The sequence below is a fragment of the Sprattus sprattus genome (genome assembly GCF_963457725.1).
Source record: "Sprattus sprattus genome assembly, chromosome: 15".
NCBI lineage: Eukaryota > Metazoa > Chordata > Actinopteri > Clupeiformes > Clupeidae > Sprattus > Sprattus sprattus.
In genome coordinates this window covers 31,020,738-31,034,440 of record NC_137913.1, presented here as the reverse complement: position 1 = coordinate 31,034,440, position 13,703 = coordinate 31,020,738, and positions in this window count along the sequence as shown.

The following is a 13,703-nucleotide window of genomic DNA, read 5'->3' as shown; positions in this document are numbered from 1 at the left end:
CTGTAAATTTTTTCTTTTTTTTTGATCACACAGGTTTAAATGTTCTGTTATGTATGGTTGTTCAGAAACCTGCTGTAAAATTACCTGGCTGCAGAAACACACACACACACACAGTGTGTGCATTCATAGCTGCAAAGTGACCCAGGTGCCCACACAAACGCACACACACACACACACACACACACACACACACACATACATTCACAAACTCTCTCTCACACACACACTCACACATATGAAACAGAAGCACCGAATTGTGTATATATACTGTGTATTTTATTTTATTTGAGAAATGACCTGGCTGCAGAAAAACACACATGTGCGCGGACACACACACACATTCACAGCTGCTAAGTGACCCAGGTGCACAAACAGACAAACATATACATACACACACACACACACACACTCACTCTCCCTCACACACACCTACTCACATACACACACACACACACAAACATACATACACAAACTCTCTCACACACACACACTCACACATATGAAGCAGAAGCACCGAGTTGTGTATATATACTGTGTATTTTATTTTATTTTGAGCAAACAGGTTTAAATGTTGTGTTGAGAAATGACCTGGCTGCAGAAAAACACACATGTGCGCGGACACACACACACATTCACAGCTGCAAAGTGACCCAGGCGCACAAACAGACAAACATATACATACACACACACACATGAAATGACCTGGCTGTAGAAACACACACAGATACACACTCACTCTCCCTCACACACACCTACTCACATACACACACACACACACACACACACACACACACACACACACACACACACACACACACACAAAACACTGAGTTGTGTTTGTTTGATTTTTGGAGCAAATAAAACACATTATTGTTTGAGTATTTGTGAATCCTTTGTGATACTCTTGCAAGAGACTTGGTTGAACAAGACAATTTGGTTAAACAAATAAACAAGTTGACTTCATGAATACTGTCTGCTCTGTCTTCACTAACCTATAGAATTTACCCAATTTATCTAAGGTAACAATTTGCATCTACTTTGGTTGGGTAACTTTAAATCCAATATTTTGAGTAAAGACTACCTACATTCAACAGCTATGAAATAGGTATAGGTAAAGTTTAGATTGTATTAGCTTACAATCTTAAGCTAATACTACTCAATTATTTAGGGTAAGTTGTATTGAAAAAGTTTAGGTAAACTTTACCTAATTTCTTTTAGTATTTCATAGCTGTTGAATGAAGGTAGTCTTTACTCAAAATATTGGATTTAAAGTTACCCAACCAAAGTAGATGCAAATTGTTACCTTAGATAAATTGTGTAAATTCTATAGGTTATTTTTTACAGTGTAGCTCAGCTCCACTGTGGCATCGTTGAAGGGTGATAGGATTCTCAGGCAATCTCCAACAACCATTATACTCCCCTGGTGTCATTGAGGGTATATCAGTGAGCAATGATGCCAGAGCTGCACCTACTGGCCCTCTCAGGTCATAAAGCCTTTGAAGCATCTGGTAGGTGCTATTCCAGCAGGTGTCCACTTCTTGAAGGAGTTTGAGTGGAGTCCTCTGGTGGGGACGAGTCTGCTTACAGGTGGGAGATTGACCATCTGATGACCTGGTGTGGTCAGAACAACCTGGAGCTAAATGCTCTGAAAACAGTGGAGATGGTTGTAGACTTTAGAAGGAACGCAGCCCCACCCACCCCAATCACCCTGAGAAACTCCTGTTGTGTCCTATATTAAGTATTATAAACTAATTCACAATCAGAAGATGGATTACAAATGCTGGTTTCAGTGCGATTTAATTGCAGATCCTAAACCACAATTAGAGAAAGACCACCGGTAGTATATTTCTGCCCACCTGAGCTTCGCGGCTCACATTTTAAAACATACTAAGACACTCCCACTCAAGCCATAATTGGCTGTCCCTTACCCCAATCAAATGACCTCCTGTACTCTAACTCCAACCAATCAGAAGGCTTACTAACGACCCTCCCCTTCTCATTCATATTACACGTTGCTGTGTGTGTGTGTGTGACAAACTCCTTGAACTAATTAAATGAATTACTTCTTAATCATTAAATAATTCCTACATTTCCCCCCTTTGTGTCTGATCAGACACACTAAACATTATCTTCATTACTCTATCAAATACACACTATCAATCCCCTATATAATGAAACAATTACCTTTGAACTCCTATAAATCAAAACCCATTTTAGCATTATTTTAAACAGTCCATTCACTCCCTCTAAACAAAATTTAACTAAACCCCCCTATACTATACCACAGTCTCATTAGGGCAGTCCTAAATGAGCACACAGTAATGTTTACAGTCTCCGGTGGGCAATATACGTTCACATAAAAACATTCAATACAAAACAATAAACATCCAGTCATGTATGCAGTGTTGTGCCTTTGAAACAGTCCTTATGTGTATGAATGTCCTTTCTGGTATTCTTGACATCCTAGATGGCATTCCCTTGACCTCACAGGCAAGAGCAAAAACCTCTATTTCTTCAAATTTATATCTTGAGGAAATTCTCTTGCTGCCTCGTCTTCGTACGACGACACCCCTTTTCCTGAGCTGTGAGTGACATCATGCATCTCTTATTCTCATTTCTGATACAGTTGTGTATAACATGAAAGTCCCATTCATGTCTTGCTGTCACTGCCGTCCAACCGGTAAGATGAATCTCAACGGCAATGATGATGATGGCCTGGTCCTTGCATCAGGTCACTGGCTCCCCTGCGTTCCTTGTCCTCTCACTCTGCTACTTTTCTGAAAACCAAACAGAAAAAAACTACACCAGTATCACGAAGTCTATAGAATATCCTTCATTAAACCAATACAAACAAAACTTAAAAACATATAGGAATAAACAATTCAGCTCCAGTTGTGAATGCAATGTTATGCAGACGATCCGTCCTAATATGTATGAATGTTCTGCGCCGTTGTAGAATTGCTGTAGATGTCCCACAACAAGCGTCTCCTCAGGTTCCACTGATGAGGCCTTCCATCTGATTCTGCCAGAGAGCATTCTCTGAAGATGTCCCATCAGGCTCCTTCCCTCAAGGATGGGACCCATCCATCTTCTGCAGCATATCCATGACCTTGGCAACCTCTCAGCCAGGTCGAGTTGCAACCAAATGGTCCCCAATAGAGCATCAGCTCCTTTGAATCATGGTCGTCCCACCGCCTAGTGATCCTACGCCCTGCAAAACAGTCGACACAGTACAACACAATTAATCCTTCTACCTCCCAGCCCTATTGGCTGGAGGCTCCACGGTTTCAAGAACCTTAACCATTCTCCTGACTGGACCAGTCCATAAGCGTCAACCTGTGTATACATAATTTCAAAGATTAAAAACAATCTATACACATTATTTTCACATATTTCCTAGACATACTTCAAAAGTGTGTTGTACAATATCCAGAGCTTGCATTACTTTACTGCCTATTTCCCATAAATGTATTATTGCTATACTAAAATATTTCCAAACTGCTTGATTAAAACAAAGATTCCACAAACAAAGATTTCACATAAAACATATACTTACCTGCAAGTGTGCTGAACCATTCTTCAGTAACTCCCTTCGCACACTCACACACCCATTCCTTCCTTGACATTCACACTTCCAGCTGCATTTCCTCTCCATTCACACCTCTGTTATATGCAGCTGACAAACATTCAGTTCATCCACTCACATGCTCCTTCAATTAACTCTCGTGTCCCAACATGACTGCTCCGTGTAGACTTAAAAACTTCTCAGTAGTTTACCTAGTTACATATAAATATAAACCATTTTCATCTTATCCATAATTAGTCTCTACTCACCATAACTTCAGTTCCTCAAATAAACTACCATCAGTTCAGCTACAGCATCTTTCCCACATCTCATGACACTAACCATCTCTTGGCTTAAGTTCTGTCATCAGACATACCTTTACCCATCATATAAATATATCCATCACTCTACTGCAATGTCTATGTTAGTTATACCTTATCATATATAGTACACTACCTGTACACTTATACCTTTCAGTATAATACATCCAGGAAACAATGAAATTCAGCGGCCCAATCCAGGGCTTTCACCTTTATTTTACCGCTGAGCTCAGGTAATCAAGTTTTACTAAATTTCCTGAACCATAAAAGAATAAAGAAGCATATCAGTGAGTAATACCTGTACTCACACCCCATAACATGCCCCAAGGTGCGATCTTTACTCCTTTATTCATCAATATAGATGCTACAACCGTAGCATTATGCAAAATTTTACTTCCCATATATGAATGACCAAAAGCCCATAAATCTAATTTTCTGTATCCTCCCCCCTTACACACTTAACACTAAAAGTGTGTGTAAATAGACAAGGCAGATAACATGTATTAAGTTGCCATGTGGCCACAATAGCAACTCCATATTTTAACAAGCCTGCATTTTAACCCTTTTGAAATATGTTTGGTCTATTCCCCCTAATGTCATCACATATGTACAGAATATAATTCACTACTAAGCTTGGCTATAAGTGAATTGTTGAGGACACTGTTTTAGCAAGACAACATGCACACATGGCCTTTCAAAGCATGAAGGCACACCCCCCTTAGTTACATTATAATTACAAAGGCTGACTTTGGTAGGCTCGAATACGTAAGTACCCCACTCACACCTGGATCAATAATCAAACCAATCATTCCTACTGCCCATCACCCAACGAAAACATAAACCATCTGTCTCTCCACTTTCTTGAGATTCTTTTCACCAATCCTGTAAGACACTTAAAACAATGTTATTTTCACATACATATTTCCTCACAACAACCTTAGATATTTCCAGAACATCCCGCAACCTGGCTCCAGGTTCCACTGTGCTCGCGCACAGCTTCTCTCTCCGTCACTCCTCTCATCTGTTATGTGAAAACTAAGCGAAACATTACATTTCCTATCCCTCTTTCTCTATATCTCCTTTAACTTTACATTTACCTTCTCATTCTTACTTTACATTTACCTTCTCCAAACCCACTTTCTTCGTCTACCCATTGTCCACTTTCTTCTATCTTTAAATGCACATCTAATTTCCCTGTTCTTAATGTTATTTCAGGATTTATCTTATGTGTTACTCCTTTATTTATTACATCTTTTATTCCTAGTTCATATTCTAACATCAACTTCTTACACCATAGCATACTTCATATAATTCCTAATCTTGCTTATAAATAAACCCTTCTGTCTCATCAACCATTTCCACAGCGTTCTTCTACAACCCCCGATGCCCTTGCATATTCTAATCTCCTCACACTCTCTCTCCTGCTGTTTGGCCTGCAACAAAGAGATTTCAACACAGATCATTATCAAACAGTTATAAACCCAGAACCCCTAACCTAACTAACTATATAACACAATCTTTATGTTTGAATTAGAATCACATTCTTGTATTCTAGCTGCAACTATCCAACTTTCAACATTTATCCAATAATTAAATCCATTTTTCAACCCAATATGCATTTCATCATTAACATGTATTTCCCCAGTAAACCTAATTTCATATTCTTAAACTGTTAATAATCCCATGTGTGAAACTCAAGACATACCACTAGCAAGGAGCAATCACCAACCCTTATAATTCATTATCCAATATTCATATAGCCATACTGTATCCAATCATTCAATTATTTTATTTATTTAATCCCACTAAATCCTATTCATAATCCAATCCCTATCACTATACCTTAAGATAAACCCCTAATTTCATTCCACCAATCTACAATCCTCAATCAACACCCATGTAATTAACATTGCAACATTTCAATAACTAAAACTATTCCTTCATAACCATCATATATACAGAATAGATTCCCATAAAGTTCACTCACTGTATATTCCTCCCCAGACTCTCTCACTCAATCACTCTGACTTCTTGAGGCTCCCCCGTTAAGCGACCTGAATGTCTGATTTGCATTAAGGTGTTATCCTGTGACACTTTCACGTCACCTTTTCCTAATCCATTCAAAGGCAGCCACATGCTGGCAATGGCTCTCATCATCATTTTACCAACATCGCTCTCCTTAAACCCAAGACCCACTTTAAGTGTAACGTGTGGTGTTATGTTTCCAACATCACGGGCTAAAGTGTACAACGATGGGTCCAATCTTACCAATGCTGCCACGCCTTCAGGTCCCACAACTATACACTTAACCTTTAGCCAAACCACCGTCCTTCCATATAATGCCTCTCTCCATTTCTCATCGCACTCATCATTCCCTCCTGTACCCATAACATCCTTTACCATAACAGCACAATGTATTGGTACACAAGGATTTCTGAGACTCCCATGCCACTTATAAATAACAGGTCCCCACTCATTCCAAATCCTTTCTTCCCATTCTAAGCCAAATAAACCTATCCAATAAATCTGTTTAACTTCAGATGAAATGGGTTCTTTCAAATCAATAACCTGGTGTTGTTTCTCTCTCCCATCAAACTAAATTAAACCTGAATTTAACAATGACTCATCATGCACAGGAACAAAGCCACTAGGGTTACCCATCTGAGGCTTACAATCACTCGGATCCCCCATCTCCTGTTGCATCAAAGAATGTTTTAATTGCATAAACTTACTCTCAACAACCATTCTCTCTTCCCTTTGTGCCTTATAACCCATTCGAAATCCAAGTTTAAAAACTTCTTGATACCCTGCAATCATTTGGTCACATTTCACACCTTCATCCAACAACCCTGCCAACACAGGAAATTCCCCCACTGAATTAGCATTCTTAACTCCTTGAGCCACCTGGCCAAAAAACAAGTCATCTTCCTGCCCATCACTGTCTCCTAAAAACAAAGCACTCCTTTCACCTTCCCCCACTAGCAATCCTTCAGATACCTCCTTCCGCAGTACAGCCTTTTGTTCCACAGTCAATGGAGCCATCTTCCAAAACAATACCTAACCTTAACTTTCAGCAACCCAGGTTGAACACACAGCAAGCAAAAACCTTCTCCCCCTCGTTTCACCCTTGTGTCGACAACAAAGGAGTAATTTCTGTTCACTAACAATTAATAGAATCCCCCTTATTTCTCACATCTATGTATACACTATGGTATGAATTTTAACCTTAACTTTACCCAATTCAATTATCTCTTGTTACCACGTTTCCTAACCCAACCAAATCGTCCACAAATTCCAACTTTTTAAGCCTTCAGCCAACAATACAAGTCTATAGTCTCCGTTTTTAAAACCCACGTGTATACAAAATGCTTACCTCCTCACCAAACAATGAAAGCCAGCCTTAGTATTGTTATAATCCAACAACACAAATTTCCTTCGTATCTACAAAGTTTTAATGTGCGTCGCCAGTACTAATATCAATGTATTAGAATAATAAACACGTTAAACAGTACGTCGCTCGTGTTTTAATACCACAAGTTCAAGCCTTCGTCCTGAATAATCACGAAATCAACCGATTCCTACCCATAAACAAGATGAATTAACTGTGTTCTATGGTTTCAATAAGGATAACAGCGCAATTTAAAATCCCTTTAACCAGTAAGTATCACAACAACTATAGTCAAAGTGGACAGAAAATCCCGCTGCGTTCGTATATGGTCAAATATTCTAATAACAATTCAAAATTACTTGGCTCCTGATTCACATCAGTAAGTTTATCAAGCTGAATGCAAAATATGGCGATGTGATATTAATATAATTACCAGATAAACTTTCCCAACGACTTATCATTCAACCCGTCGTTGTTCGATTTAACTGCTGTTAAGGAATAGGCTACATACATACATTCATTCACCCACGTGCACACTATGGAGCAGTCCCTAAATACTCCGTTTTAAGCACTGCTTTTTACAGAGATCTTTAGTTATCTCATAACAGTGAAATATCCCTATCACACAAAATCCCACACAAACGTTACTTTTCAACCCCCGCAGTCACACACTCACACAACGCTTAGATAATAAAAAAAATCCTATCTCCCGTGAGATTTAGCCTTCCTGGCTTACTTAATATCATATACCAGCCACCGTGGCTGTAGGCCTGTTACTTTCCCTTTTTACCGTCAAACAAAACAAACCAAAAAATAAAAAACTACAACCGCACTGAAATTTCCCATCTACAATCCAAACTCCACACGGTCCTTTTTACTGAAGACAATACGAGAGCACCCACAACCCACTTCGAAATCACCCACTACTGCATTCACTTACCTTTAAATTTAAGCGAGGCCTTTTGCAGAATGCGAGCGAATTGAAATGTGGGCTGAGTTTGATTTCTCCGTCTTTTCAGTATCCCGTCAGGGTCTACCAAAATGTTGTGTCCTATATTAAGTATTATAAACTAATTCACAATCAGAAGATGGATTACAAATGCTGGTTTCAGTGCGATTTAATTGCAGATCCTAAACCACAATTAGAGAAAGACCACCGGTAGTATATTTCTGCCCACCTGAGCTTCGCGGCTCACATTTTAAAACATACTAAGACACTCCCACTCAAGCCATAATTGGCTGTCCCTTACCCCAATCAAATGACCTCCTGTACTCTAACTCCAACCAATCAGAAGGCTTACTAACGACCCTCCCCTTCTCATTCATATTACACGTTGCTGTGTGTGTGTGTGTGACAAACTCCTTGAACTAATTAAATGAATTACTTCTTAATCATTAAATAATTCCTACACTCCCCAGTCGACACTGCGGAGTCCTTCTGCTTCCTGGGCTCCATCATCTCCCAGGACCTCAAGTGGGAGCTGAACATCAGCTCCCTCACCAAAAAAGCTCAACAGATGATGTACTTCCTGCGGCAGCTGAAGAAGTTCAACCTGCCAAAGACAAGGATGGTGCACTTCTACACCTGCATCATTGAGTCCATCCTCTCCTCATCCATCACCGTCTGGTACGCTGCTGCCACTGCCAATGACAAGGGCAGACTGCAGCGTATTATCCGCACTGCTGAGAAGGTTATTGGCTGCAATCTGCCATCTCTACAGGACCTGTTTGCCTCTAGGACCCTGAGGCGGGCAGGTAAGATTGCAGCTGATCCCTCCCACCTGGGTCACAAACTCTTTGAGGTCCTCCCCTCCGGCAGGAGGCTGCGGTCCATCAGGACCAAAACCTCACGTCACTAAAACAGCTTTTTCCCAGCTGCAGCTGGCCTTATTAACAAGGCCTGGGATCCCCACCTGTCTTGGACTCTTGTCCCGCCCCCTCACCCCAAGTCTGAGTTATGTCAACTCACATTTCACTTCTTTACATTGCACACTCACTTTTGCACTCCTGCCCTGCATTTTTTGCATTTTACCTCTCACTTTACTTTTGTATACATTCTTTTTTTATATATCTGTTTCCATACTGTGTTATATCTGTAGTACTTATGTTATGTGTAGTACTTAGTGTGTTTCTATGTTTTGTGTTATGTGTAGTACTTACTGTGCGTGTATGTATGTTTTTTATGTTTACTGTATGCACCTAGCCTGGATACCAGCCCAAACCACGCCCACAACATTTTTGGTCAGGGAGATTTGGTCTGGCTCTGTGCTAGTTGGGAGAGAGTATCATCGGACGGATAAAGCCGGACCAATCAAATTGTCAGGGCGGGCTTTATACGATGATGGACAGATGATCTAGCGGTAGATTCGAAATCCTCTCAAGATGGCGGCGTATCCGGCTTGTAAGTGGGACATATTTTATGTAAATTATGCTATCTACACGACTTTTTTATGTCTACATTGACTCGGTTAGTTGTATATGTGCAACACGAATGTTGCCGAGGATTGTATGTCTTAACTGAAGCACTCTAGACCATTATTGTTAGGTCATTGCTAACGCTTACACCACAAATCCTTGCTGCTAATTAGTTACGTGAGCAGGCATATCTCAACAGATATTGACAGCGCATTCATTTTGAAAGAGGAACAGAGAAACGCCATCAAGGCATTTGTCGATTGAAAATATGTTTTTGCCGTCCTTCCTACGGGATCAGGTTAAAGTTTTAATATATCAGATGGTCATACTACGTTGCTCTGATTGGTTCTAGGTATCCAATTGAGCGGAGGCATTTTTTCCCCCTGGTTCGTTGAAACACGCCCCATAATCACAGCCCAATAGTTCAGTATCAGACTCATATTCTGACTAGAATTATGAGTATGACATCGTCAGGCTAGTATGCACTCATACACCAGAGCAAATTTCAGGTAGGCGTACACCTACTTGACAAAAAAATCTGTTTCTGATTCTGATTCTGATTTCTGAACCTGAAAGTGGGTTTAGGTATTCATCCCTAGTCTGGAGACATTGAGCCTCATTCTTGAAAATTTCGGAAGTTTCTTCTGAAATGTTTCTTACGGACTTCGGATAACCACCATGAGAAAAAGACCTCTGCCGGATTCCTGAACGCCTGAAAAATGTGTTCTTACGCAGCAGAAGAGTTCAGAGCTGTGCTCCCCCAGAAGAGGTCTCTTACTGTAAATTGAAAGCATGTTCTCGTGCACCTGGATTTGCAAAACTACACGCCCGACAGCTCCTTATAAGGGCCCAGCACCGCAGTGACGTTTGCAGTCAGAATCGACCAAATCCACACCAAAGCATGTTAAAGTGTAGGGCAAGAACCGGTCGAGTTAAAGCAGATGTGTCCATTCTATTCCACTATGGCTATATCACGATTAGGTTTAGTGCTTATTTATTAATTCACTAACATATGCAGTGTTCGTGTACATTTACATTTAGTCATTTAGCAGGCGCTTTTGTCCAAAGCAACTTACTAGGAATAGAATTGTCAAGCAATAGAGACCTAGTGTAACAATAAATATTGCTTTACATAATAAATGAAATAGAAAAAAAAAAAGAAGTACAGGAATGTTACTGCTGTTAGTGCAAGTTAAGCACTAGTCGAAGTGCCAGTTAGGAAGGGAGGTGCTCTCTGCCCCGCAAACAGGGAACGTCCCCAGGACGTTAACAGGACATTAGCAAGGTCCCCAATCGTCCCCAATTGGTTCCCGCCACAACGTTCACTAGAGGACGTTACCAGAACATTGTTGACGTTCGTAGTAAGTCTACGTTTGGTCCTTCTGTGACGTTCGCATGAGTCTTAAATCAGACTTTTAGGGAACATTATAATTTGGTCTCTCAGCACACGTCCCCAGGACGTCCTTCAAAAACATCCCCGTAACCTTTACCTGTGGTCCTCATGCGTGACGTTCGCATGAGCCTTAAAACGGACTTTTAGGGAACCTTATAATTTGGTCTGTCAGCACACGTCCCCAGGACGTCCTTTAAAAACATCCCCGTAACCTTTACCTGCAGGTCCTCTGCGTGACGTTCGCATGAGCCTTAAATCGGACTTTTAGGGAACCTTATAATTTGGTCTGTCAGCACACATCCCCAGGACGTCCTTTAAAAACGTCCCCATTACCTTTACCTGCAGGTCCTCTGCGTGACGTTCGCATGAGCCTTAAAACTGACTTTTAGGGAACCTTATAATTTGGTCTGTCAGTACACGTCCCCAGGACGTCCTTTAAAATCGTCCCCATAACCTTTACCTGCAGGTCCTCTGCGTGACGTTCGCATGAGCCTTAAAACGGACTTTTAGGGAACGTTCTTATTTGGTCTCTCAACATACGTCCCCAGGAAGTCCTTCAAAAACGTCCCCATTACCTTTACCTGTGGTCCACTGCGGGACGTTCGCATGAGCCTTTAAACGGACTTTTAGGGAACGTTCTTATTTGGTCTCTCAGCATACGTCCCCAGGACGTCCTTCAAAAACGTCCCCGTTACCTTTACCTGTGGTCCACTGCGGGACGTTTGCATGAGCCTTAAAACGGACTTTTAGGGAACGTTCTTATTTGATCTCTCAGCATACGTCCTCAGGACATCCTTTAAAAACATCCCCGTAACCTTTACCTGTGGTCCTCTGTGGGACGTTCGCATTCGGTCCTTCCAAAACGTCCCCTTGACGTCCTCTGATGGTCCTCTCTAAACCAGAGGTTACGCTAGAGAAAAATGTTTTTTATTTGCCTGACATTTTAATGAACGAAATGAAAAGCTGAAAGCTGGCCAAATATCTATTTCTGCTTCTTAATTAGCCTATTGAAGAAAACTGACGGCCTGCGTAGCTTAAATAATAACATAATCAGGTAGTTTAGAATGTAACATGTTTATTTTCCTAAGTTTACAATGGGAAACAAAAACATTAATGTCTGATGCGCGTCAATAAGTGGCCTTTAATCGCAACCTGCTGTGGCGTTATAATGAGCACCGCAACATGGTCATTGCTCTGTTCAATGAGAGCAGAGATTCTTAAGTTATTCGACCCTCTTGTGAATCCTTTGTGTCGCCTTTTCGCAGTGCTAACAGAACATTTTACTGTGACTATCAATTACCTTGCACCTTAGCCAAGAGAACTTGTCACTACATAACGACATAAACGCCCGACATTTCGGCTTTTTCTCTGGTGATGCTGTTCGAACATCTAGGGCTTCAGGTATTCAGTTTTTGGAAAGTTCACTTTCTACATGAACTAGCTCAGTTAATTGTTCATAATTCAAAATTTTTAACTAAGTTCACAGCTCCAATTTTCAATATGCTTCGAGTGCGAGCTATAATTTTTCAAAATCTCTGTCTGCAATACCGCTCTCGGCTCCTACGCAACTTCGGCGCGCTCACGCACGGGCATTATAATGAAATGAAACGCGTTCAGAGGAAACTCTGCAGGTATTACAGGTTCATCCTCGTCAGACGGTTTACCCTCATCAGTTGTGTTTGGCCTCTGAAAAAAAGCTTATAAGGCTAGTCTGCTTGGCCATGTTGGATCCTTCTCACTCAGTTCGCTCCTTGTTTGAAACCGAGGGTTTGCGCTTTATTTAAAATGCAGCATATGCGTGTTGTTAAATAACTTACTAACGGCAGATTAGCCTGTTCCTTTAAAACGTAATAAGGGCAGTGCACGTTTGCTTTATAGGCCTAAATATTAGGATTGTTGTCAAATCCAGATTGTGTTTGCGAGACGGGATTTTTAAGAAATTCAGACAATTTGATTGAAAGCTCAATGTTAAAGCTAGAGACTTGATAGTATGTATTGGAATCATGCAGACATTACATTTATAGCACAGATCAGTAGAGAAGCATTCATATTTATTTTATTTCATCATTCTTAGTTTGGCTAGTTATTCTGCCTCCCTGCCATGGATGTTAATTAAAAAAGGAATCATTACGCAAAACCCTCAATGCGTAGTGACTGAGATCGCTACAATATGCTTTTCCTCAAACCCTCCGAAAAAATTACTAAGTTTCTTGGCTGTCTCACACTGTAATAAAGGTGTTATAGTGACAAAATACAGTAGGTAGCGAAGTGGTTTAGTAATAGGAAGGTTAACGGTTCAATTGCCATGCCTCGCAATCAAGTTTGTAAGCGTGTGTGTGTCTGTGTGTGTCTATGTATATCATATGAAATGTGTAATATAAATGAACTTGAACTTGTGTGTGTGCGCCCTGTAAGCAAAATGAGAGCTCCGCAATCTATTATTATTTTATTTTCTTCATTTAGCTCAGCAAAAACGGTCATGCCTGCTACGTTCGCGGTGCGTCCTTGAATAACGTCCACAGGACGTCTAAAACACGTTTCCCAGAAGTCACCACAATGCCCTCAGGACGTTCTTGCAACTTCCTGCAGAACGTCCCCAGGACCTATAGAAACACGTTTTCC